Source organism: Portunus trituberculatus, chromosome 35 (genome assembly GCF_017591435.1).
Source record: "Portunus trituberculatus isolate SZX2019 chromosome 35, ASM1759143v1, whole genome shotgun sequence".
Taxonomy (NCBI): domain Eukaryota; kingdom Metazoa; phylum Arthropoda; class Malacostraca; order Decapoda; family Portunidae; genus Portunus; species Portunus trituberculatus.
In genome coordinates, this window is record NC_059289.1 from 10603426 (window position 1) to 10626731 (window position 23306).

General features: G+C 45.9%; 1 protein-coding gene across 1 annotated transcript in view; it reads left to right on the forward strand.

Annotated features, from left to right (window-relative positions):
- LOC123513030 (calbindin-32-like) overlaps nucleotides 1-23306 on the forward strand; it is a 383307-nt gene that overhangs the window by 682 nt on the left and 359319 nt on the right. The window contains 1 exon segment of the mRNA XM_045269841.1: nucleotides 910-1087. The gene's annotated coding sequence lies outside the window, so the exon portion shown is untranslated.

Sequence of the window (23306 nt, forward strand, 5' to 3'; positions counted from 1 at the left end):
GGAGACATGCACGTTTGAATTTTCTCCAAACCTAAGCCACGTTTACCTTCATTCTAGATGGCTGCTCACTCCGGACACTCGTCATGGCGTCTTCACGCTGCTCTACCGCATCTTGTAATCCTCTCAGTACAAAACGACTGATAAATTAGAATTTGTAATGTTTTTGAAGAATCATTGTATGATGTCACTTACGAAAATGCGGTACGCAAATCTCGTGGTTCATGTATAAATGTTTGTCAATCGCTGCCGTGCATATTAACGTGGCGGAAGAGGAACTGAGTCACGGCAGTTGTGCACGCGTTTATTTCTTTCCAAACGGGTTCGTTTCTTCCAGAGCCACTGAGGACCACCGTGAGGAGAGTTCCTGGCCGCGAAACACTCCACTCGCAACTTATTATATAATGGTTATGGCATGTGCGTTGTCTCACAGTTCACTTACTCCTCTGTCAGGAACTCTGTGGCACAAGATGCAGACGCACAAAGTGTCATGAGCACTCGGTCAAAGCATCGACGTACATTTCTTCTTTTTTGCTTCAATCGGAGATCATCATATCTATTTGTTCAGGTTCACAGTCTAGAGAACTTACTTTGTCCCTGATTCGCACATTCACAATAAAGAGAGAGAGAGAGAGAGAGAGAGAGAGAGAGAGAGAGAGAGAGAGAGAGAGAGAGAGAGAGAGAGAGCCTTCTTTACCCAATCAACGATGAGGCTAGAGACAAAAGCTACGTTCCCAGAGCCGAGTACGGAAATGAACATTCGATTAATTTTAAGTACTCAAAAGAGAGGGAACAAAACTTTGCTTGGATTACACATAAGGGAATGGCAATATTCTTATAGTAAGTTGAGCGACAGTTGTGCCAGCAGTGGCAGCTCGTGCGTGCTTGACGAGGGCTCGTGTCAACCAACAGGAAAGACCACACCCAGTGAACCGGACATAGTGAATCCGCGAGACTGTGACATGGAATAAGAACCCAAGCTTTCTTATCATCAGCTGACAACCTCCCCAGGAGCTTCCCACGCTCAGCCGTGCAACACTCTCCACTCGTTCCTGCAGATCAGCACACCCCCACCCCACACAACCTTCAGGTACGTAAAGCAAAGAAAAACATTGTCTGTGCATGATATGAAACAACTTCCTGGCAGGAGAGGAAAGACGAGATGGAAGCGGAACATAACAGGCGCTCGACCCATTGACTTTTCAACTTATTTGCCCATGACCTTCATCTTTCCTGGCTTCTGTGTCTGTGTGTCAGTGAGGCTTTCTGCTCCTCGGTCCTCGCTCCTCCTGCTCCACTGCTCGCGCCTCGGCACATCCCCACTGACCTTCTCTCTCCTCAGTTGTTCACGTCAGCCTCATCGACAGTGTAATTCGTATGTCTGTCGTAGTCGGCAGATTGTTTTGTCCGTTTCTGGTCTCACTCACTCATTTACTTTGACTCAAGCGGCAAGGATTTTCCTTTTCGTGCTCTCTTTCAAACACTGGACACGAACATCTCATCTGCGATATGGTGGACCAATATGGATGTTGTTGATGGGAGGTAATCCATATATGGAAGATAGTGATCCTCAGAAAGAGGTTGCCATCAAACCTCGCCCTCTGAATGTTGGACGATGGTGAACGTCCTGTGATCTCACTATTAGAGATTCTGTATCTTATCTCAAGTCACGCTGAAGTTGTGCAATCTTAAAGGAAGTTATCAGGAATCGGGTAATAATTCTTATCCTCCTCTTCCTCCTCCTCCTCCTCCTCCTCCTCCTCCATCAATATGTTAAAGTACTGCTCAATAAGCTAAGCACAGTCATTGTCAGTGGCTATGGTCAGGAAGGATTGACACTGAATAGTAACAGAGTGTGGTGCCATGGAGCGTCTTGTTGGCTTGGTATAGAAAATGGCCTGCCACAGGACTCGGTGCTTGGTCCTGTTATATTCACGATCTGCCTTAATGATACCAGCATGTCTACTGATGTATGTTCTTCCTCTGTTTCTTTTACATTGTTTTCCTCTTCCTATCGCTGGGTGGGTGGCGAGGAGCCTTCAGTAGTTGCAAGCTGAAATTTGTAATCTTTCTCGTCTTCTTGTGTTTGTTCCCCTCGGTCTTCCTCCCTCGCCCCACACTGCCTCGCATCAGTACCCGCCACCTTCCTCTCATTTCTAGATTTCCCTCGCGACTCTCACCTTCCCATTAGTTCAGTAACCTATGAACTTTTCTGTAGCTGTGTTTGTCGTCCTTCCTCCTCTTCCGACTTTGTTTGCGCTATTATTTAAAGTATGTGTTTCTTATCTCTCTCTCTCTCTCTCTCTCTCTCTCTCTCTCTCTCTCTCTGTGTGTGTGTGTGTGTGTGTGTGTGTGTGTGTGTGTGTGTGTGTGTGTGTGTGTGTGTGTGTGTGTGTGTGTGTGTGTGTGTGTGTGTGTGTGTGTGTGTGTGAGAGAGAGAGAGAGAGAGAGAGAGAGAGAGAGAGAGAGAGAGAGAGAGAGAGAGAGCTCACACAAAAAATAAGTCTATAATACTTGCAACCTTCACGAAGAGCAGGTGATACACACACACACACACACACACACACACACACACACACACACACACACACACACACACACATGGCACGACATGAACGGTGTGATGTGGTGTGGTGTACTGTAGTGTGGACATGGTGGATGGCAGGGTGGGGGCCAAGGGGAGAGGGGGCGGCGGCGTGGTCATCCCTCTCCGCCACGCTTCCTGCCTGAGGATCAAGGCCACGCCCTGCTGCCCTGCTGTCCGTCTCACTCACTCCACTGGTTCTCTTTAATGTTCTCGCCGCCACGCGCCGCCACGCCGTCCTGCCTCACCCGCCCTGTGCCGCAACACACCGCCAGTCATACTGCACACAGCACCGGCCCGGCCCAGGCACGAGCGGCTGGAAGGACAGACCACTCTAGCACGTCTGTGGTGACCGTCTCCTGAGGCCTTCATTGGGGGAAGGGTGAGGGCATTTGTGCTTATATGTGGTTGTGGATGGGGAGAAAAAACGGGAGCGAGTATTTGTTTGTAGTGGATAAGAATACCTTACTTGTATTACTGTGATGTTCATTTTCAATACTATAATAACTGTTGAACACTTTACAGATGATATATTTTCTTTATCTGCTTAAAAGTTAATTACTTTCCGTTTGCATTTTACTCACTTCAGACCAAAATGTTGCAGTAAATGTCAGGAGAAAAAGCAAATGCTACAAGTTTATCTCAGTAAAAATTTAGGCGCTTTGCATGTACAGACGGCAGTATTTGACTCGTTGCCAATCTTGGCCGTATAATTTTTCAGTAGCAACACCTTTTAGTCCTACACCAAATGAAGGATGAATTTTTCCTGTAATAACTTCTTAACGTTGTTTGTTTTGTAGCTTTATAATACAAACTGTCCTGGCATGCAGCTGTCCTGGGAGGCACAGTGGCGGGACGTGATACTATCCTGCATATGCAGAGAGAGAGAGAGAGAGAGAGAGAGAGAGAGAGAGAGAGAGAGAGAGAGAGAGAGAGAGAGAGAGAGACGCAGGTGATGAAAGTATGAGAAACATGGGAGAAAGGAAGAGGGAGTGAGGGATGGACGGGAAGGTGATATAGATGGCAGACAGGCAGGCCAATCAGGCTACGTCAGAGGCAGCTATAGCCAATGACAACTGCCATGAAAAAATGGCTGACAGATGTCACTTCTGTTTGAAATATAGGTAGGAAAACTGCTTCATTATGTAGGAAGTCGACATATAAATATACATACACATGTGAGTGTACCTTTTTACTGGTATATCATGTATATAAGTATATAATGGCATTATTATATTCGTGTTGATTCTGATAAATTAATCTTAAACTAAATGCATGCCGTGCAAAATGGTCAGCCGGGCCAGTTCACCGTGAGCGGGCAGGAACCGTCGGGACGTGACGTCACGAGCCACCATGTTGTGACGTCATAACCAGCTCCCGCCGAAATTCTCTGCCAGCTTGCCGACTTCCACGATTATTCACATTTCTCTTAGTTAATTAATTTCGAGTCACAAGTACCTTTCAAGATTTTCTAATTATAGTTCGTTATGTCTAAGTGACTTCCATGCTTGAGTTGAATGAAGTAGCGTGATTTAGAGGGTGTTTATGACTTCAATGAAAAACTGAAAATATGTGGAAATTTTCATCCCAGCTATCAATATTTTCTCATTTGAGGGTGTAGCGAAGTGTTTGTTCTTAGAAAAAAAAGTTTATAATAAAAAAGTATGTTAGAACTTTAAAACTGATTTGAAGCTGTTACTTTTGTAAAAACCGTCATTTTCAAAATGTTAATTTTCTAATTTGGCGTGTTGCCAGGTTTTGGTTTATCAAAATGAAAGATATAATGTTTTCAAACATTAGCGATTCCGTTGAATGAAATCGGTGGGTTTTAGAATTTTTAAAGTATGTCGAATTTCCAACATTCTATTTTTTTAATGTTTTTATTATTCCTTATTCTGACAATATTTTCATATTTTAGGAATTAGTTTGAACTGATAACAAGTCAGAATTTTATAGCGTTCTTTTCCAGCTGCATTTTTTAGGAATTTCCATTTTCAAAATGATTTACGTAACTTGTAGGTGTGACGTCATCAAGAGTGATGCCCCCCAAGTGAACTCAGACCGACACCCCGCTCCCGGCTTGAGGGTGGGTAGGTGGCTGTGTGTGTGTATGTGTGTGTGTGTGTGTGTGTGTGTGTGTGTGTGTGTGTGTGTGTGTGTGTGTGTGTGTGTGTGTGTGTGTGTGTGTGTGTGTGTTCCTTGTCTTTCGTTATTAAGAGGATGCCCACCTACTATATCCAGACCGACACTTCGCTCCCGGCCCAAGGATGTGGGTGTGAGTGGATGGGTGGCTGTGTGTGTGTGTGTGTGTGTGTGTGTGTGTGTGTGTGTGTGTGTGTGTGTGTGTGTGTGTGTGTGTGTATGTTGCCTTACCTTTCCACAGACAGGAGGGTGGTGGAAAGGGAGATGACGTGGTGACGCTCTGATCACGGGAAGGGACCAGGTGGGGAAGGTCAAGTGGATGAGCCAAAAGGCTAATATAGTTTTGGAGGGGGTTAAACCAATCAAAGGAAAACTGAAATCTTCACCTGGTTTGGGGCTATCAGGTGTTGCTACTGAGACGCTATATGGTCAGGATTGGCAAGGAATCAAGTGCTCGCGTCTGTAACCTTCCTGGCTCCCACAGTACCATTCTCTGCCACCAATCTAGACCTGCACCTACACCCTGCCCGTACGCTCGCTCCACGCTCCTGTCTTTGAGCCCCTACCTCTAAACCTTGCCCCGCCCCTCGCTGCAATTACCGAGCGCCCCTCCAGGCCACTCAATTCACTATTTAGCGTAACACCTGCCCTCCCCCACCTTCTCCCTACATGCATGCATGTGTGTGTGTGTGTGTGTGTGTGTGTGTGTGTGTGTGTGTGTGTGTGTGTGTGTGTGTGTGTGTGTGTGTGTGTGTGTGTGTGTGTGTGTGTGTGTGTGTGTGTGTGTGTGTGTGTGTGTGTGTGTGTGTGTGTGTGTGTGTGTGTCTGTGTGTGTGTGTGATGAGTCATGCACACCTGTGAGATACGTTCCACACATACTTCTGCTCTACATCTGCATTTTGAGATACGACGTGTTAGTGTATTTTTTCCAATGCTTCCTTCACGGACTCTGGTCACATTTGAAGCAATCAGTGTCTTCGCGTCCTCAATGGTGTTTTCTTGGTGGTGAGCTAGGACAGGGTACCATTACTAGCACCTTCCTCCACCACCACCACCCCCACCGCCAGCTCTACCTCTAGTATTGGCTCATACGTAGCGACTCCTCTCCACCCGTTTACGTGTTCCCTATCCATCCATCTACCTACTCACCCATACATTCATGCACACACCTGCTGCGCCACGTTCTCCTATTGGTGTTAATCCGTTTTTGCTACAAGGGAAACTAAAAATCTATGCCACACTCGCAGTATATTTTATTCATGTTCTTGGAGGAGGAAGAGGAGGAAGAGGAGAAGGAGGCTACGAGTGAAGGAAGGAAGAGTACATATGCATACATAGATAGAATAGATACCAGGAGAGGAACTGGTCTGTATCAAGATTACACACACACACACACACACACACACACCATTAGTCATAGGCATATCATTTACAAAGTATGAAGAGGCAGCCTATACAACACGCTCCACCACTCTCAGCAGCTCCAAACACTCCCGCCCTGCACTCCACCTAGTGAAAACAAATATGCTTGCGATTCCGGATTACTGGCAGCACAATACACTACGGCTTCTCCAACACAAATGTCACCCTCGCCAAGAAAGCCCCGGAATTAGACACAGTTCAGCACTACTTGAAAGAAAACATGGTAGAACATCACTGGGTAAATGTAGAGTTAGCAAGCAATGAGGATGGTGAAGGGGAAGGAAATTAAAGTCCAGTGTGATGGCAGCCACGGTACTAATGGGATAAGCTTATTTCGAACTGAAGATAGAACAATGAAGCTTCACTACATAGTTTTTAGTCTCTCTCTCTCTCTCTCTCTCTCTCTCTCTCTCTCATTGGTGTTGTTTTCGCCAGCAAACCTACACTTGGCCGTCTTCCTTTTATCCTCTTGCTCCTCTTCCTCCTCCTCTTCCTTTGGTACGGTGGTGAGAGTAAGTGTAGCTGTCTGTTTGAAGGAGAGAGAGAGAGAGAGAGAGAGAGAGAGAGAGAGAGAGAGAGAGAGAGAGAGAAGCATACACTCATCAGGAGACACGTGAGGACAAATATAATATGAATCTTATCCTGCCTTGTAATCATAAATGTAGAAAAGTAAATAGATAAATAGAAAAAAAATGGAGAGAGAGAGAGAGAGAGAGAGAGAGAGAGAGAGAGAGAGAGAGAGAGAGAGAGAGAGAGAGAGAGTCGGAAACCAGATCAGAGGATTATCCGAACCGAAATAGCATTGATAAAAAGCTTGCAAATGTGTTAGTGATGAATGCTGTGAGTGGTGATGGCACTGATGATGATGGTGATGATGTTGATGGTAGCGGTACTGGTAATGATGCTGACAGTGATGGACGACTGATATAATGATGACGATGGTGATAATGATGAAAAAGGTAATCAGAGAGAGAGAGAGAGAGAGAGAGAGAGAGAGAGAGAGAGAGAGGGATGAAATAGATTTACCATTACAGTGTTAAGTGTTTTTGTCTGTCCAGTTGTCTGTACGTCAGACCACCGATCTGTATGTTTTTGTGGAGGTTACCCTGAGCTTCACATCTGTACGTGGTCATCAGTCTGTTTCTGCCCGGTGCATCTGAACACAACAAAATCTTTAGCATTGCACTCGATCCCAAAGAAATGCACGGAGAATAAAGGAAAACGGCACCCTCTCTTTCCCGAGGGTGTTTATCTTTCTTTATCACGGCGTCACCACCCACCACCAGTGAGGGAGGGAGGGAGGGAGGGATTGAGGGACAGAGGGAGGTGAGTGTGGTGGCTGTTAGGGATACCGGACCGCTTTCTCAAACACTTGTTCAAAATGCTCTATAGTAGAAGCAACTTCGCTTATACTACTCGGGGTGTTGACTGCTGGTTGGCGATGATTGGTGCTACCTCAACCCCTGAGTGACCTAACCTGACCATGGCCAGCAGGGGCGGGGCAGCCAGGGAGATTCACTTGTCAAAGACACTGAGATGGCAACCCTCACGGCCTATACGCGCTGCCAAATGTAGCGGGAGATGTAGGGTATAGAGTCGTTATTCTAGCATTAAATCGAAAAACATTAAAAGAACATGCAGTCGTATATAACAATAATAGCAATAATAAATCAAAGGAAGACACTATGAACGAAAGAGAGTGGTTAATTTATATGTTTTTCATTATTAAATCAGGTGTTAGTGAAGTTCATAATATGGCAATCCTTGTATGGCTATAGAGACAGATCAACAAGATTTCTTCATTAATATAGGGAGAAATACTCTTGAGAACCAGACTAATTATCTTTGTGGCCTTCACGTGGCTGAGCTGAGGGACGAGGTGGAGGGTGGCGTGAAGCGGAAAGAAATGAAGTCAGCCAGACCCTGCCGACGGACGCCCACTCGGTGCCGGTATTCGATAATGCTGAGCCCGTCATCATGTCATTTTAAGCAACTCCTGCATCAGCTCCCTGTCGCCCAAGCTCTGCCTCACTCAGCACTCAGTCCTGTGCCTGATAATTATATTCCAGCCCTTGTTCAACACAGTTTTTTGGTTAATTTAATCGCAACTTTTATTTGTCTTCTATTTCATTATCTTTAAGCGTCGCTGCGTCAGTGAATCTAGATTACTTCTTTTATTTTCACAATATTGGCAGGGAGAGTGTGACCACCCCACCCCGAGAAGAGTGTCGCTCCATCCTTCGCGGTACTTAGAAACGTTTTGCTATCTCACCAAGACTATTTTTAAAGGCCACAGAGATGAGTTTCGGGGTTTTCAAGAGTTTTTCTTCAGTTAATAATGTAAAAATCTTGTCACTCTACTTCTAGAACCATAAAAATACCTTAATAACTCGTGTAAATTTAAATAAAGCCTTAGTGGAGGTAAAGCAGAGGTGTTTGAAAATACGAGCTGAAGGCAGCGCTGGCCGGTGGCCAGATTTTATGGTGCTTAATAGTCCATTCCATTAACAATTCCAAATCTGAGTAATTTGTGAGCGCCATAAGCATAATCTGTAGTAAAGCCGCCTTGATGAGCTGGTTGATAAGGTGACAGTGGTGGTGGTGGTGGTGGTGGTGGTGTGGGTGTTGCGACATGACTCGTGGATGTCTCGCGTGAAGGTCACTCCCTCCTGCTGTCCATCACGCAGAGAAGGGAAGCATACCTAAGTGTTCAAGACGACATTGCCATTACAGAAATAATAATAATAAAAAAAAGAAACTATTACATTCATCTCTTCAGTACCTGGACACGTTTTCATATTCATTCTGGTTGCTATTCAGCGATTTTACACAGCTTCAGAAATATATGATGGGATTAGAATAGTGAAGACTTTGGCAACTAATCATTTGATCTCCACAGACTATACCTAATGCAAATAAAATCGTCTAATCATACCAAAAAAAAAAAAAAAAAGATCAAGGTAAAAATGTGTCTCAGTACTGAAGGAGTTAAGAGAGAGAGAGAGAGAGAGAGAGAGAGAGAGAGAGAGAGAGAGAGAGAGATATCAGCCATCCCTCCTCCAGCAGTTGGCGCCGCACTCTCAATTACTGTCTCCCGTCACGTTGTAATGACCAATATTTCACCAACACAAACCTTCCCACGAACCAATACACTGAATGCCGACCGCCCTTCCCTTCCCTTCCCTTCCCTTCCCTTCCTTTTCCTTTTCCTCCCTTCACTTCACTTCCTTTCACTTTCCTTCTCTTTTCTCTCCCCTTCCTTTTCCCTCCCTTCCCTCACCTTCCCTTCTCCTCCCTTCCTTTCACTCTCTCTTCCTTCTCCTCTTTCTCTTCCTTCCCTTCACTCCCTTCACACTCTTTTCCTTCCTCTCCTCTTCTTCCCCCTTCCTGTCACTCTTTTTTTCTTCTTCTCTTCCCTTCCCTTCCCTTCCTTTCCCTTCATTGTCTTTTCCTTCTTCTCCTCTTCCTCTCCCTGCCCTTCCTTCCCTTCTGATTCCTTCTCTGTTTCTCTTTTCTTTCTCTTCACATCCATTTCCTATTTTTCTCTCCCTTCCTCGTCACTCTTTCTCATCTTCTCTTATTCCTTCCTTTTATCTTTTCATTATCATTCATATTTCACTTTCTTTTCCATTAAATTACGCATTGACTTCGATCTCCTCCTCCTCCTCCTCCTCCTCCTCCTCTCCTCTTCCTCCTCCTTTTCCTAACCTCCTCCTGCTCCTTTCCATCCCTTTTCTCTCTCCCTCTCAAGCTCTCTTTCCTCTCTCTCTCTCTCTCTCTCTCTCTCTCTCTCTCTCTCTCTCTCTCTCTCTCTCTCTCTCTCTCTCTCTCTCTCTCTCTCTCTCTCTCTCTCTCTCTCTCTCTCTCTCTCTCTCTCTCTCTCTCTCTCTCTCTCTCTCTCTCTCTCTCTCTCTCTCTCTCTCTCTCTCTCTCTCTCTCTCTCTCTCTCTCTCTCTCTCTCTCTCTCTCTCTCTCTCTCTCTCTCGACAGGTGTTCACTAAATGACCAGGTAGCCACCACACCACCTGGTCTCACTTACGCCTGGGAGAGGAGAGAGGAGGGGGTGAGAGGAGGAAAAGGAAGGGAGGGGAGAAATCATGAGTTATTTTCCCATTTTTTTGCTCATTTTCATTCATTTTTATTATTATTATTATTATTATTATTATTATTATTATTATTATTATTATTATTATTATTATTGTTGTTGTTGTTGTTGTTGTTGTTGTTGTGGTGGTGGTGGTGATGGTTGTGATATTGGTGATAATAACAATAGTAATGGAAGCTTTTTTTTTTTTTTCCTCTTCTTTTTCCTCATTTTTACTTATCTTCTTCCATTTCTCTCTTTCCACCTTCTCCTCAATCTCTTTCTCCTCCTCTCCCTTCTCTTTTTCCCCTTTTCTTTTTTTTTATCTATTTATTTTTCTTTCTTTTTCTCCTTTTTTCTTTATAAGTGCCATAAACTAACCTACCCCAGTCGTGTGCCAAACAAAACCCTCACAAGACAGGCAAGGAAGTTGGCCAAACAGGCGCAATAGTTTTAAAAGTCCTCAGGAGAAGTTGTGTGGAGCTGCAGTTTGTGGCACGCTCATGAGGTAGGGATGAGGGAGGCGGGGGGAGAGACGAGGGAAAGGAGAGAAAGGAAGAGAGAAGCTGAGAAGGAAGAGACAGTGGGTATTGAATATAGAAGAGGTTGTATGAAGTGTTTCTTTTAAGGTTCCAGCGACAGAATATGAAGATTTTTGCATTATTAACAGGAGAAGAACACTCACAAAAATCCGGGTAGTCATTTCTGTAGCCTTGGAAAATAATAGTGATAAGAGAGCAAAGAGTTTAAAAAATACGAGTCTAGGAATTGAGGCGTGAGGAGGGAGATGCAGGGAGGAAAGTGGGAGATGGAAGAGGAGATGGGCGACATGCACTCAGACTTGCAGCTCAGCCCACAAATGGAAAAAAAGAAAAGACAAGAAAAATGAAAATGCTAATGAAGGGAAGATGCGAGACGCGGAGGAAAAAACAACGTTAAAAGAAGCTGAATGACTTATCTGAGGGAAGTGTGTGCCGCTGCCGCCAGAATGCCTCGACGGATGACAGGCTGGCGTGGGAATGGAGTGGGATGGCAGAATGGTACCGGGTGATAGTGAAAGGACGAGCGGTTGCAGAGGAGACAGGAAAGGACAAAGTAAGGAGTAGGAATGTGAGCGGCAGGCTTGAGCATCGGGAAGGACGGGGACAACTCGAACGAGGAAATGGAAAGTTGAGGCAAAGCGTGGCATGAAAAGGGCAAAACAATGATATGTACTTGTGTTCTTCACTCCCTCACAGCATCACTTTGCCACCTACAACACCCTCGCGAACATACACCAGGAGAGAGAGAGAGAGAGAGAGAGAGAGAGAGAGAGAGAGAGAGAGAAACCTTTGCGGGGAAACACGTGAGACAGTGTCGAGACGTGATTCACTGCAATAGAAAAGCACGTTTTGGGAAGCCCCTGAAGACACACACACACACACACACACACACACACACTCTTGGTGCTGCTGGTGACCTTGGCGTTGTGTGAGGGAGGAGTCATGCTTGCGGAGGTCATCAGGTGCAGTGGTGAATCAGGTGGACACTGGACACAGGAAGGAGGGACGTTTCAAGACACTTATGCTTCAATTTGGATAACACGATGCTTGCTCCTTGTCTTGCCCTCTTGACGAGTCCTCCTTTTTAGAGTACTTTCTTTATCAGTGACGTCCTGCTGTCTTTTTCCTTCTTTCTGTCTCCTTCCTCATCCCTCCAGACTTCTCCATTTTCTCTTCCTCATCTTGACACCTTCTCGACCTCCTCTTCCTCTCTGATCCTTCTATCCTGGTTCACTTTCTCTTCTTTCTCTTTTTGACACTTTATTGCTCCCTCTCTTCTCACTGATCCCTCCTCCTCTTCTTCTTATTTTCTTCCTCCTCTTCCTCTCCGTCTCGCTCTTTTGTTTTAGTTTCTTATTCCCTTTTCATTCGTTTTCGTCTTTCAATTCTTTCTTTTTTCCACTCCCATGCCATACTTAATATTTTCCTTCCACAGTGTTGCCATTCCCTCTCCCCATTCCCTCCCCACCCTTTCCAACAATGCAGCCAACTACTTCACCCCTTTAATAATGAGATGCATTTTTACCTTGATTTTTGGGTATGATTAGACGATTTTATTTCCATTAGGAAGGGTGTGTGGAGGTCAAAAGAATAATGCCCACAGTCTTTACTATTCTAATTCCAACATATGTTTCTGAAGCTGTATAAAATCGCCAAATGGTAACCAGAATTGATATGAAAACTTGGTCTAAAAAAATTTGCTGCGTCGTCACATTCTGCCTTGCATCGCCTCGCCTTGTCAGGGAAAGGAATGCAGAGTGACCCAGTTTAGTTTAATTTCACCTCCAGCTCGCCACACTCACCGAAGTTCAACAAGTCTCGAAGTGATGTGCGTGTAGTGATGTCTTGAGAGAATAGAGGTGGTGGTGGTAGTAGTAGTGGTGGTGGTGGAGCATTATACATTATTACTCAACGGCTCACATCATTTCCTCTCCTCACCTTGCTCATCTTCCCCCACTCCCCATCGCTCTCCATCACTCCCCGTCACTCCTAGTCACTCCCCGCCACTCCCGCGCTGCTCCAACGCTGCTCCATTGCCGTACACTTCCCTCAGGTGTTCGAGAAAGCGCAATTTTCTCAATCCAAGGAATCGATTAGAAGATTACCTACATGTGGTGATGGAACACATATCAGAGAGAGAGAGAGAGAGAGAGAGAGAGAGAGAGAGAGAGAGAGAGAGAGAGAGAGAGTGTGTGTGTGTGTGTGTGTAAAGCTTTTGACACGGTGGATCAAAGTACACTCTGATTTAACACTTTGATGTGAGGCTTTACCTGCACAGATTATATCGCTCCATTAAGAGGAGGGAGGGAAAGGTGTGTGTTGGGTCCAGCCTCAACTCACACTCACTACTCATCTCACTCGCACTCAGCACTCGCCCTCAGCACTCAGTCGTCATGCGCGTTTATTTCCCTGCAGCCCACTGTGAGATAACGGCCTGGAGTGTGTTGATGAGGAAGAATAGCACTCTTTTGAGCTTTCTTTTTTATATACAGTACGTATAAAATGCACCGGGATGTACAAATACTGTACAAGACTGCAGGAAACTCGTGCCCTTGGATGTGAGGTCAATCTGTTCTCTTCCTTCTTGTCGTGTGCTATACGTGGGTTGTGTCTGATTCCTCCCAGTCGAAACTAGCAGCCTATTGTGTGTGTGTGACCAAAACTTGCCTTATATCTGGTCTCTCACGGAAACCACTGATCACACACGCCTTGCACCTTGTGAGCGGACAGTATGGGGGCAGCAGGAAGCCTTGTGCCCAGAGATGGCGATAGCTGCGTAGTACCAGCAGAGTCAAAACCACGAAGTCTTTTTCTTTTCTATATACAATGTGGGGTTTTCACGGAATTTATGGACTAAAGAGGTATTTTTTTGGGTATCTCCTATCAGAAAGCCCACCCATCAGGGAAGCATTACTCCGAGTAAGGAAGCCTTTCCTATACACTCGGGAACTCACTTCATCTGCATCGTACACTCGCAACGCGGAATGTTGAGTCACTCAGTTATTCCTTAAGGCAACTCACCAGTGGAAGAGGCCTGTCATGCACGTGCTGGGTTGAGGCAGCGGCGTTTTGTGGGGCGCCAGTAACTGTGGGAGTCTGAGGGACACGACGGTGGCAGGGCCTTCACCTGCCGTCAGCCTGCACCTGATGTGTGTCTCCTCACACCTTCACTCTCACGCTCCGGAGTTTTAAAGAAATGCATTTTTCTCCCACGAGGTAATCAAGGTCGTAAAACAAAAACAGAGAAAAACGCCGAGGAAAAACGACCACATTCTCGCGCTGCAACAAAAGAAAAGATGTTTATTTTTTCAAAACCAGACTTTTTTTTTATTTTGAGCAGGATTTCCTTGTGTGTCTTGAGTCTGGGTGAGAAAGCATCAGGTGGTGACGGCTGCCTCGCGCCCTTCCTTCACCGCCACGGAGCGCCACACGTTGCTAGCCTCGCACGAGTTTATTTTTCCGACTGTCTGGCTTGTCTCCTTATCAAACCCGCTCTTCTTTAACTTCCATTCTGTCGCTGTGGGATGAGGTGAGGAGGGCGATAAGGGAGGAAAGGCGCACCATGACGACCAGGAAGAAAGGACAGCAGGAAAGAAGCAGGGAAGACCACCGAACCTCATGACGGAGGCGAAGACAGAAAGTGGGGATGAAGAGCCTTGACGAACACACACACACACACACACACACACACACACACACACACACACACACACACACACACACAGCTATGTAATAAATTCTACTAATTTCTCAATCTATCCTCTCTCTCTCTCTCTCTCTCTCTCTCTCTCTCTCTCTCTCTCTCGTACACACTATGGTCTCAGCTCTTCTGCCACACCGCCTGGTAAATTGATAGGATTGGTGAGGGGCGGAGGCGCTGCGACACGCGACAGCCGCCCCTCCAGAAGCCCATGAGAGAGGCGCGGTGGCGGGATAGGGCGGCGGTGCGTGTGTGGCTGACGTCAAGAACTCGCTGCATTGATGATGAAGTCTGAAAAAAAAACACGTCCTGCTTGTCCTAATACTGTGCTTTGATAAGAGATTACTGCAAACACTGCCGGTAAATGAAGCGGGGAGTCGATGTGTGTGTGTGTGTGTGTGTGTGTGTGTGTGTGTGTGTGTGTGGCAAAGTGTAATTGTTGTGATGTGTTGATAAGAGGTTGCTGCATCATCTTATGTGGTATTACAATATTAATCTTCAGCGGCAGTGGTGGTAGTGGTGGTGGTAGTGGTGGTGGTGGGGATGAAGGTGACTGTATAATGAAGTTGTTAATGGCAATGCGGTAATGGAGTTGTAATGGTGCTTGGATGAGGGTATGTGTAGTGACGGTGGTGGTGGTGGGGGGTAGCGGTGGTGGAAGGTGTGCGTGTCTGTAAGTGGAGTAGTTTTTGTGTGTTAATGAAGCGAGGAGACTGACCAGCAAACAGCCGCTTCTGACCACTCCCCCGGCCAGGCAACGTCCCCTACCAATGTCCTGCACACATCTCCAGTCGAGTTTTCTTAGACCCGTATTCTGAAACGCTTTGCTCTCTCACCATCACTGCTTTCTAAAGACTCCAGTTGAAGATACTCATGTTTTTAAGGGTATTTTTATGGTTGTGATAGATTAACAACATTTCTAGTTTATTAAAAAGGAGAAACTGTCTTGAAAACCCGGCTAGTTGTCTCTGTGGTCTTGGAAAGTTGTCGTAGTGAGAAAGGGAAGCGTTTATGAATAAGGCGCTCAGAATTGTGCCAGCTTTGTCTCTCTCTTCGCTCTGGTGCTTCCTGATTTTAACCCCTTCAGTACCATGACGCGTTTTCATATTCATTCTACTTACTATGTGATGATTTTATACAGCTTCAGAGACTTATGTTGGGATTAAGATTGTGAAAATTCTGGCTGTAAATCTTTTGACATCCATAAACCCTAAATGAAATCGTCTAATGATGCGCCAAAATCATGGTAAAACTGCGTCCCAGTACTGAAAGGGTTAATTTCTTATTGGACTAAAACGTTATGTATCAAATATTAGATTCAGTAATCATGTTTTTAGTGTTGAGTCAATGGGTAGCTTTAAGAGGAGATTAGATAAATTTATGGACTGGGATGATAGAGAGCACCATGATGCGTTTTCATATTCATTTTGTTTACTATTTGGTGATTTTAAACATCTTCAGAAATTCCTGTGGGGAATTAGAATAGTGAAAATTGTGGCCATTAATCTTCTGTTCTCCATAGACCCATCCTAATGTCAATAAAATCGTCTAATCATACTCAAAACTCATGGTAAAAATGCATCCCAATACTGAAGAGGTTAAGTAGCTTTGCTCTTACAGGGACTGCTACGTGTAGGCCTGACATCCTCTTGCAGCTCCCCTCTTTCTCTTATGGTCTTCTTATGTAATGTGTAGGTTGTGGTCAACTCATTAGCTAAGTATACCCCTCAGCCTGTTCACCTCATTGCGTCCCGCCACTCAGAACACCTCTCTCTACACTCTGGCGTCGTACTTTTGCTGGCCCAACACCACCTCTCCATGACACACTCTCCTGACCCGCTTCAGCTGTGCCGTTGTCGCTCTTCAGGAAGCCTTCACTTTACGGCATTTCGGTCCTGCAAGTTTATGGGCCGTTATGAAGATTATTTCACACCTTTGTTGGCCGCCGCCCCACTCCTGTGTACAGAAGTGACGCTCATGTTCCCTCCTGCATAATCTGCTTATAATGTGTGTGTGTGTGTGTGTGTGTGTGTGTGTGTGTGTGTGTGTGTGTGTGTGTGTGTGTGTGTGTGTGTGTGTGTGTGTGTGTGTGTGTGTGTGTGTGTGTGTGTGTGTGTGTGTGTGTGTGTGTGTTCGGAATTCCAGCACACATTATGGGGCATTGTTTTCTTCCACACCGTCGCGCTTCAACTGAGCAAACAGGTAATATCCATTAATATTATATCAGCGCTTTCCAGGTACGCGTTCATGCATAACAACAGGCACTTATATTGAAGCCCTCACACTCATACACAAACATGCACGTCATGCACGGATGCTGCACGCACACACACACACACTCGTACATTCTCTCTGATCTGTTGTAACATGTTTAGTCTTCGTTTAACACACACACACACACACACACACACACACACACACACACACACACACACACACACACACACACACACACACACACACACACACACACACACACACACACACACACACGCACACACACACACACACACGCACACACACACGTGGCAGTATAGTGCAGCACCCAGAATTTGGTCATGTATACACACTAGTATCGTCTTGTTGCGGCACTGGGCGCTCGCATCCTTTTGCACTAAATAGGATTTTCCCATAAATGGGATTTGGTGCGTCATGATGCAGAGGGGCTACGTTCCTGAGGGAAGGGATCATACATCTCCAGTAATGAGGTTCCTGCGGTCCATTCACGGTTCAAGGAGCGAAAACAGTCTCACATACAGAGAGAACAAGAAACAGACATTGTTTACCACAGTCTGACCAGAATGTCCAATCTGCCGCCATGCGCTCACCCCTGACTGTCCTTCATTCTCGTCCTCCACTACACACTGTCCTGCCAATGCTGTGCTTTTACTCCTACGTGTTCCGTCCCCTGCTTCCAAGGAACCTCTCCCATCCGGGATCACGGGCCTAGCCTGGCCACTCCTGCACATCCTCCTCTTCCTTGGATGAGCCTGCCAGTAATATACACATACCTCTCACATCATAAACTCTTATTGCGCCACATAAAACGTTCCTCGTCTCTCCATTATGAGGCTGCTCGGCGTTCGTGAAATGCTAAATTCAGCTTCCCTAGTAGTCTGTTTGTTTCACCAATGAATGATAAGGTTTATACAGACTACTGCTGCTACTGTTCCTGCCGCAGCTGCAGTAGCTCTTGTTACTACGGCTACGCCTACTAACTGCTGGCTGTACTTTTACTGATGTGTGAATGGCGCATTTCTTTATTCCTTCAGAAATTGAATTCACATCGTTATCCTCGAAAAGAACAAGGAAGTAATCAGATAAGTGTCAGTGAATGCTGGCAGGCTGAGGAATTATTTCGCTTAGCGATGTAGGATTTTTGATCACAGGCATCAGCGAGTGGAGAGTCCCTCCAGGCCTCACTCGCACTCCACCTATCCTGAATGCAGAGTCATAACGCCGATCCAGAAATAAGTTATCGCTTCTCTGCTGTAATGAATGGCGGCAACAGACACCTCTAGTCGCTCAGAGACAGCGAAAGAGGACCCCTTTCCACCCCAAACGCCCCTGCAGCCCCCGTTCTCAAGGTCACCAGGAGAGCATGGCTGCAAAAAGTGTTCTAATTTAACCTCATTATCATCATTTAAATTTCCACACAACAGGTAATTACATCACGCTTTTACACAGCTTATTTTTTTCCTACTCATAAAAGCAAGTCTGAAAATTATGTTCCATTATCATTTTTAATTAGGTCCTCAGAAAGAAATACAAACAGGTGATGTTCTTGTATGTATTAATCTTTGAAGAGAGAGAGAGAGAGAGAGAGAGAGAGAGAGAGAGAGAGAGAGAGAGAGAGAGAGAGAGAGAGAGAGAGAGAGAGAGAGAGAGAGAGAGAGAGAGAGAGAGAGAGGAGCAAAGAGGGAAGGTGCTGTCCCGGACTCTTGCTTCAGGTGCGCGGAGGCAGCTAACACTCCCAGAGCAGACACACTTTTCCCTCCTGCCTCCCAGTCGCTCTCTGGTCCTGTGGCTCTTTTCAGTGCGTTGTGATCAAGGGTATTGGTTCTGCCGCATCTCCCCAAATGACTGAAGCCTCGCAAAGTAAACCTCATAGCTCCAAGTCATGCAGTGGCGGGTGGTGTTGGTGAGGCACGGGAGGCTGCGGGGACTGTAGCCTAGGGATCCACGAGTCTCGGTAGGAAGAGGAAACGAGTAGTGTGTGTTGAGGGGAAGCTGGGAAATGCGCCGCACATGCACGGAAATGAAGTCTTGCTGATGGATGAGTTGAAGTACGTTTTTTGTAACCATTGCAGTATACACACAAGATAACGCATGTAGTGGCTCGGCTATCGGGTTAGACTCCTGCTGCAGTGTGTTGCCCTACCAGCCTTGCCGTCGTCTTTCACACCACACAGCAGCTCCACCAAACCCGTGAAGCACAACGTGTATGAGGGAATCAATAATTAATCACGATGAACTAAGGCTAAGTAGAGGTGAGATGTAACTGAATGTACATACGAGAGGAAAAGGCAAATGAAGATCACCTCAACTAGCTTACGGATATCTTTGGCCTGTTTATGTTACGTAGTTTAATCCTAAGCTTCTGACAACTCACGAAAGATTGTAAAGAGGAAGGGACTTTTAGGAGGTTGTGTGATCTTTGTATGCTAAGAAGTGCATTGGGAGAAAATCTTTAATGTAAAACTGAGGGGAGAGAAAGAGAAGCACTGGCCAGGGAGTCACAATGGGAAGGCGCGAGGTGTTCTGAAATCTTTTTCCTGGAGCGACAAACATCAAAGTAAAAAGATTCGAGCGATAATTAAACGCTAGGGATTAATTTCAAACTTTGGTGATGCGATGCCGAAGAGAACGCTAGGCTATTCAGATTTAAGTCAATTGCGCGGCTCAGGAGTGTGTGGGTGTGCAAATTTCAATTAGATATAACGAATGAGAGGCTTGGTGACGAGACAACGACACTGCTCAACCTTCCGCTACAGTGGAGGAGGAGGGAAGAAAACGAATTAAATGGGTCGACAGCTAAGATAAGTAGGAGGGCAGTGACGGAAGGAGGGAGGGAGGGAGGGAGGGAAGGAGGTAAATACAAGCAGATAAGAAGGAACTGGGAGGTCGAAGACACGAGATACGTATGAGTGAGGGACAGCAGGAGAGATAGAGAGCAAGAAGGAAGGTAATGATTGGTGAAAGTAGGTAGGAAAGGAGAGGAAGAAAATAATGAAGAGATACAGAACATTTCGAAGAAGATACGATGTCAGTCCTCCTCCTCCTCCTCCTCCTCCTATATTTTAGGACACAGAGATGTCACGTGCACACTGTTTTTTTCTTACTGATAGTGCAGAATCATTACTGAACTATTATAACCGTTAAACTAATGAAAATATCCGCGAAGACAGCAGAAAGAAACTTCCACTGAGGTTCGTTAAAGTAATCTGGATAAGACGTCGAAATCTTCGAGAGCGAGGGGCCAACACAAGCCAACCTTCCTTCTTTTTAAACTTTGAATTGCACGTATTTCCTTTCAAAGATGCATTTTATATTTGAAGGGGACGTGGATATTGTCCTGTCCCTCCCGCCGCAGCGCTCCCGTCTCTCTTCACAGCATGTTGCTCATAACTCCCTGTGCGCGCCAGGCCACGCGCTCAGGCAGCGGGGATTAATAGCTTTCCAGGACAGAGTGATGGGAAGAAGAAAAGCTTAGGGATTAGCAGATGTCTCTTTAGTCTGCTGGCTTGAGAAGCTTTCCTTACCGGACAGGGAAGCCGTGTGTGTGTGTGTATGTGTGTGTGTGTGTGTTGAGTGAGGTGTCACCAGTGCCTCTCTTCCTGCACTTCCATTAGGCTCCACCGCTGGCTGTTTGGTGTGCAGCAGCAGCAGCAGCAGCATCTGAGGAACAATGGCGGTGTCTCGGGGCGAGGCTGTGTCACGATCAGAGGAAAGCAGTGTGAATGGCGGACAATAACAAGCGATCGTGCCGCTCTTTGTCTGCCGCCGTGACAAAGGAAGGTCGTGCAGCCTGGGAATCTTGCACACTCGCTGCAAGGAATTTTTAGGAAAATTTATGTAGTTTCGTGTATCTCCACCTCATCCCGTCACACCCTGCAAAAAAAAAAAAAAAAAAAATGGCACTTATGGTTTGTGCGTCCTGCACGACCCAGCAGGCATGGCAGCAAACCATCCAGCACACGTCTGTGACACCTGCAGACTTACTTGTTGGTGCGGCTTTGCTTCACCTCATCTACATTAACATTTCGCAGCAAAAAAGGAAAGTAAATATAATAAGAATAAATAGAGTTGGAGAATTTTTTTGCAGAGGAAGTTTGAAGCCATCCAACCACGCATTTTTACATCAATTCACCCACTCAATTATCAACCTGTTTATTCACCCCCCATTCACACACTGATTACCTACTCACTCACTCACATACATCCCCAGCAGCCAATCACCGCCTCAGCTTCACTGTCTTCACGCAGCGAGTCGCGCACCCCAGTGACGTCACTTCCTGCTCAGTTAGTCCACTGAGCCTCCACCCAACCCGTGGGTTGGGTGCTGTTGTCTTATTTTCTCTGTGAAGTGCTGAAATCACGGCCCTTGGTGCGGCTGTGTGAGCGTGTGCTGCGGCGCGAGTGTTGCATGAAGCTGCAACCGTGAGAAGCAGGCTTTGTGGTGCTGTGGCCTCCGCTGTTACCTTGTCCTCTGCAGTCGTCACTGGTTGGGCGGTGAGGGCGGGAGAACAGGACAGATCTTCGTAGTGTGTAAGTATGTGTGTGTGTGTGTGTTTATGTTATACTTAGCTCATTCGGGGCACCTGGGGTATTACTTCCTAGTTATGACTCAAGAAAACTAAAATAGTAAAGACTCCATAAACCTTTCCTAATTTCAATCAAAATGGTCTTATAGCATACAAATCTCAAAGTAAAATGTGTCCCAGTGTCGAAGGGGTTAAGCGGTGAAGCTTCTATGGTTGGGAAGTGATGGCACAATTGTTGCATGGGAAGGCTGGATGGCGTGAAGCGTCGCCGCCACTCGTGCTCTGCTTCCTCTAGTAATACCAAGGGATTCTGCGGCAGATCTTGGCACGGTGAAGTGTTGCTCATTAGCTCATCAGGAGCGAATGAAGCGAGGCGTGAGTCGAGGCAGTGTTTCAGCCAATCAGTCTTCCCGGACCCCCTCGCCCCCACCGCATCACCCCCATTCCACTTCCTCCTATACCTTCCGCTGCTCCCCACTGCCTCCCTGCCACACTCACCGCATAGCTGATGATAGTGAGCGCTTATTACGTAGAACCAATATGGCGAGAGTTCCAAGCTGTATCATGGGATGGAGAGAAACAAGTGGTAGATAATTCCTGAAGGAGAGTATGTATCCTGACACTCCTAAGCTGTGGGCCGGTGAAGTGTGGAGATGTGGCACTAGTGGAGGGCAAGCTGTCATTCAGACGGCCTTTTTAGACTGCATTGGGCATACTCGAACACATAAAAATTTGAAGAACTTACACTAGAACCTGTTACACCACTTTTTAGAATCATGTGAACGTCTTTGTAAGCCCCACGAACTTTCACTAGACTCGACCATGCTCAAAGTAGGCGAGGTAAGACTACAAAACATTAGGGAACAGTCCTGGGTCTTTTTGAGAGAGAGAGAGAGAGAGAGAGAGAGAGAGAGAGAGAGTAGCCCATCACCTAGCCCATTGACGTCTCCAGTAATTACAACCTGTCGCCGGCCCACATCACGCGTCACTCAGCGGGCCTCCACCTCAACACATCTTCATCCTCTTGTTATCATAGACACCCTCTCGCCTGGCCGCCTCTCCTCAACTCTCAATGTTTTAATTTATCTCTCTCTCCATTCCTCTCTTTCTGTCTCGTTATCTTTCATCTTATCTGCTACTTTTCCTCTTTTTTTTTGTTTGTTTTTGTCATTCTTTTCGTGGTGTCCCGCCTCGTTGCCTCTCCTCAGCTTCCAGTATGTGTAGGTCTATCTTTATCTCCATTTCTCTCTTTCTCTTTCGTTATCTTTTCTCTTGTCCATTACTTTTCCTTTTATTTTTTTTTGTTCTTGTCATTCTTTTCTCGGTACACTTGCTGTTACCTACATTTCTGCTGTTTCTGGTTTCTCCCTGATGTTTTTTTTTTATCTTTCTCTTTCGGTATGTTTTATTATGTGCATTACTCTTCCTCGTGTCTTTTTTTTTTTTTCGCTCATTCTTTCATTTCTTCATCTATCTCTCCTCTTTCTCTCTCTCTCCCCTCCTCCACCTCTCCTCTTCTTACATTTCCTCCAGCTTTTCTCTTATATTTCCCTTCACGCCTGATATCTTTCCCTTCTCTGTCTTTATCATCTCCTATCATGTTTCTCTCTCCACTGTCTCTCCTTTCTGTCTTTACTCTTTCCTCTCTTGTTCCTCTCTCCATTGTCTCTCCTTTCCTCTCCTTTCTCTTACTCTCCAATCTTGTTCCTCTCTATTGTTTCTCCTTTTCTCTCCTATCCTGCCTTCCCGTGTCTGTGCACCCTCATCTTTTCCAGCCTGAGGGACGGGACGGGACAGAGTTGAGGGGGCGGGGAGAACAAGCGTCAGTATAGGCACAAATGTCTCTATCTTGTCAAGTCGTCCGGGCAACTCTTGACTGCTGGTCGATGGCGCCAAGTACTTCCTGCCGATGTGATTCGTTTAGGTGCTCCTCTGACTGTTAACGAGAGGCTGTGGTCCAAATGATTAAACGACAGCATTGATTCATTTACTGGTGGTTGTGGTGGTGATGGGAGAAAAGATTTGTATGTGAGTGGAAAAAGATGTTGACTTGATAATTTGTGACGTGTGA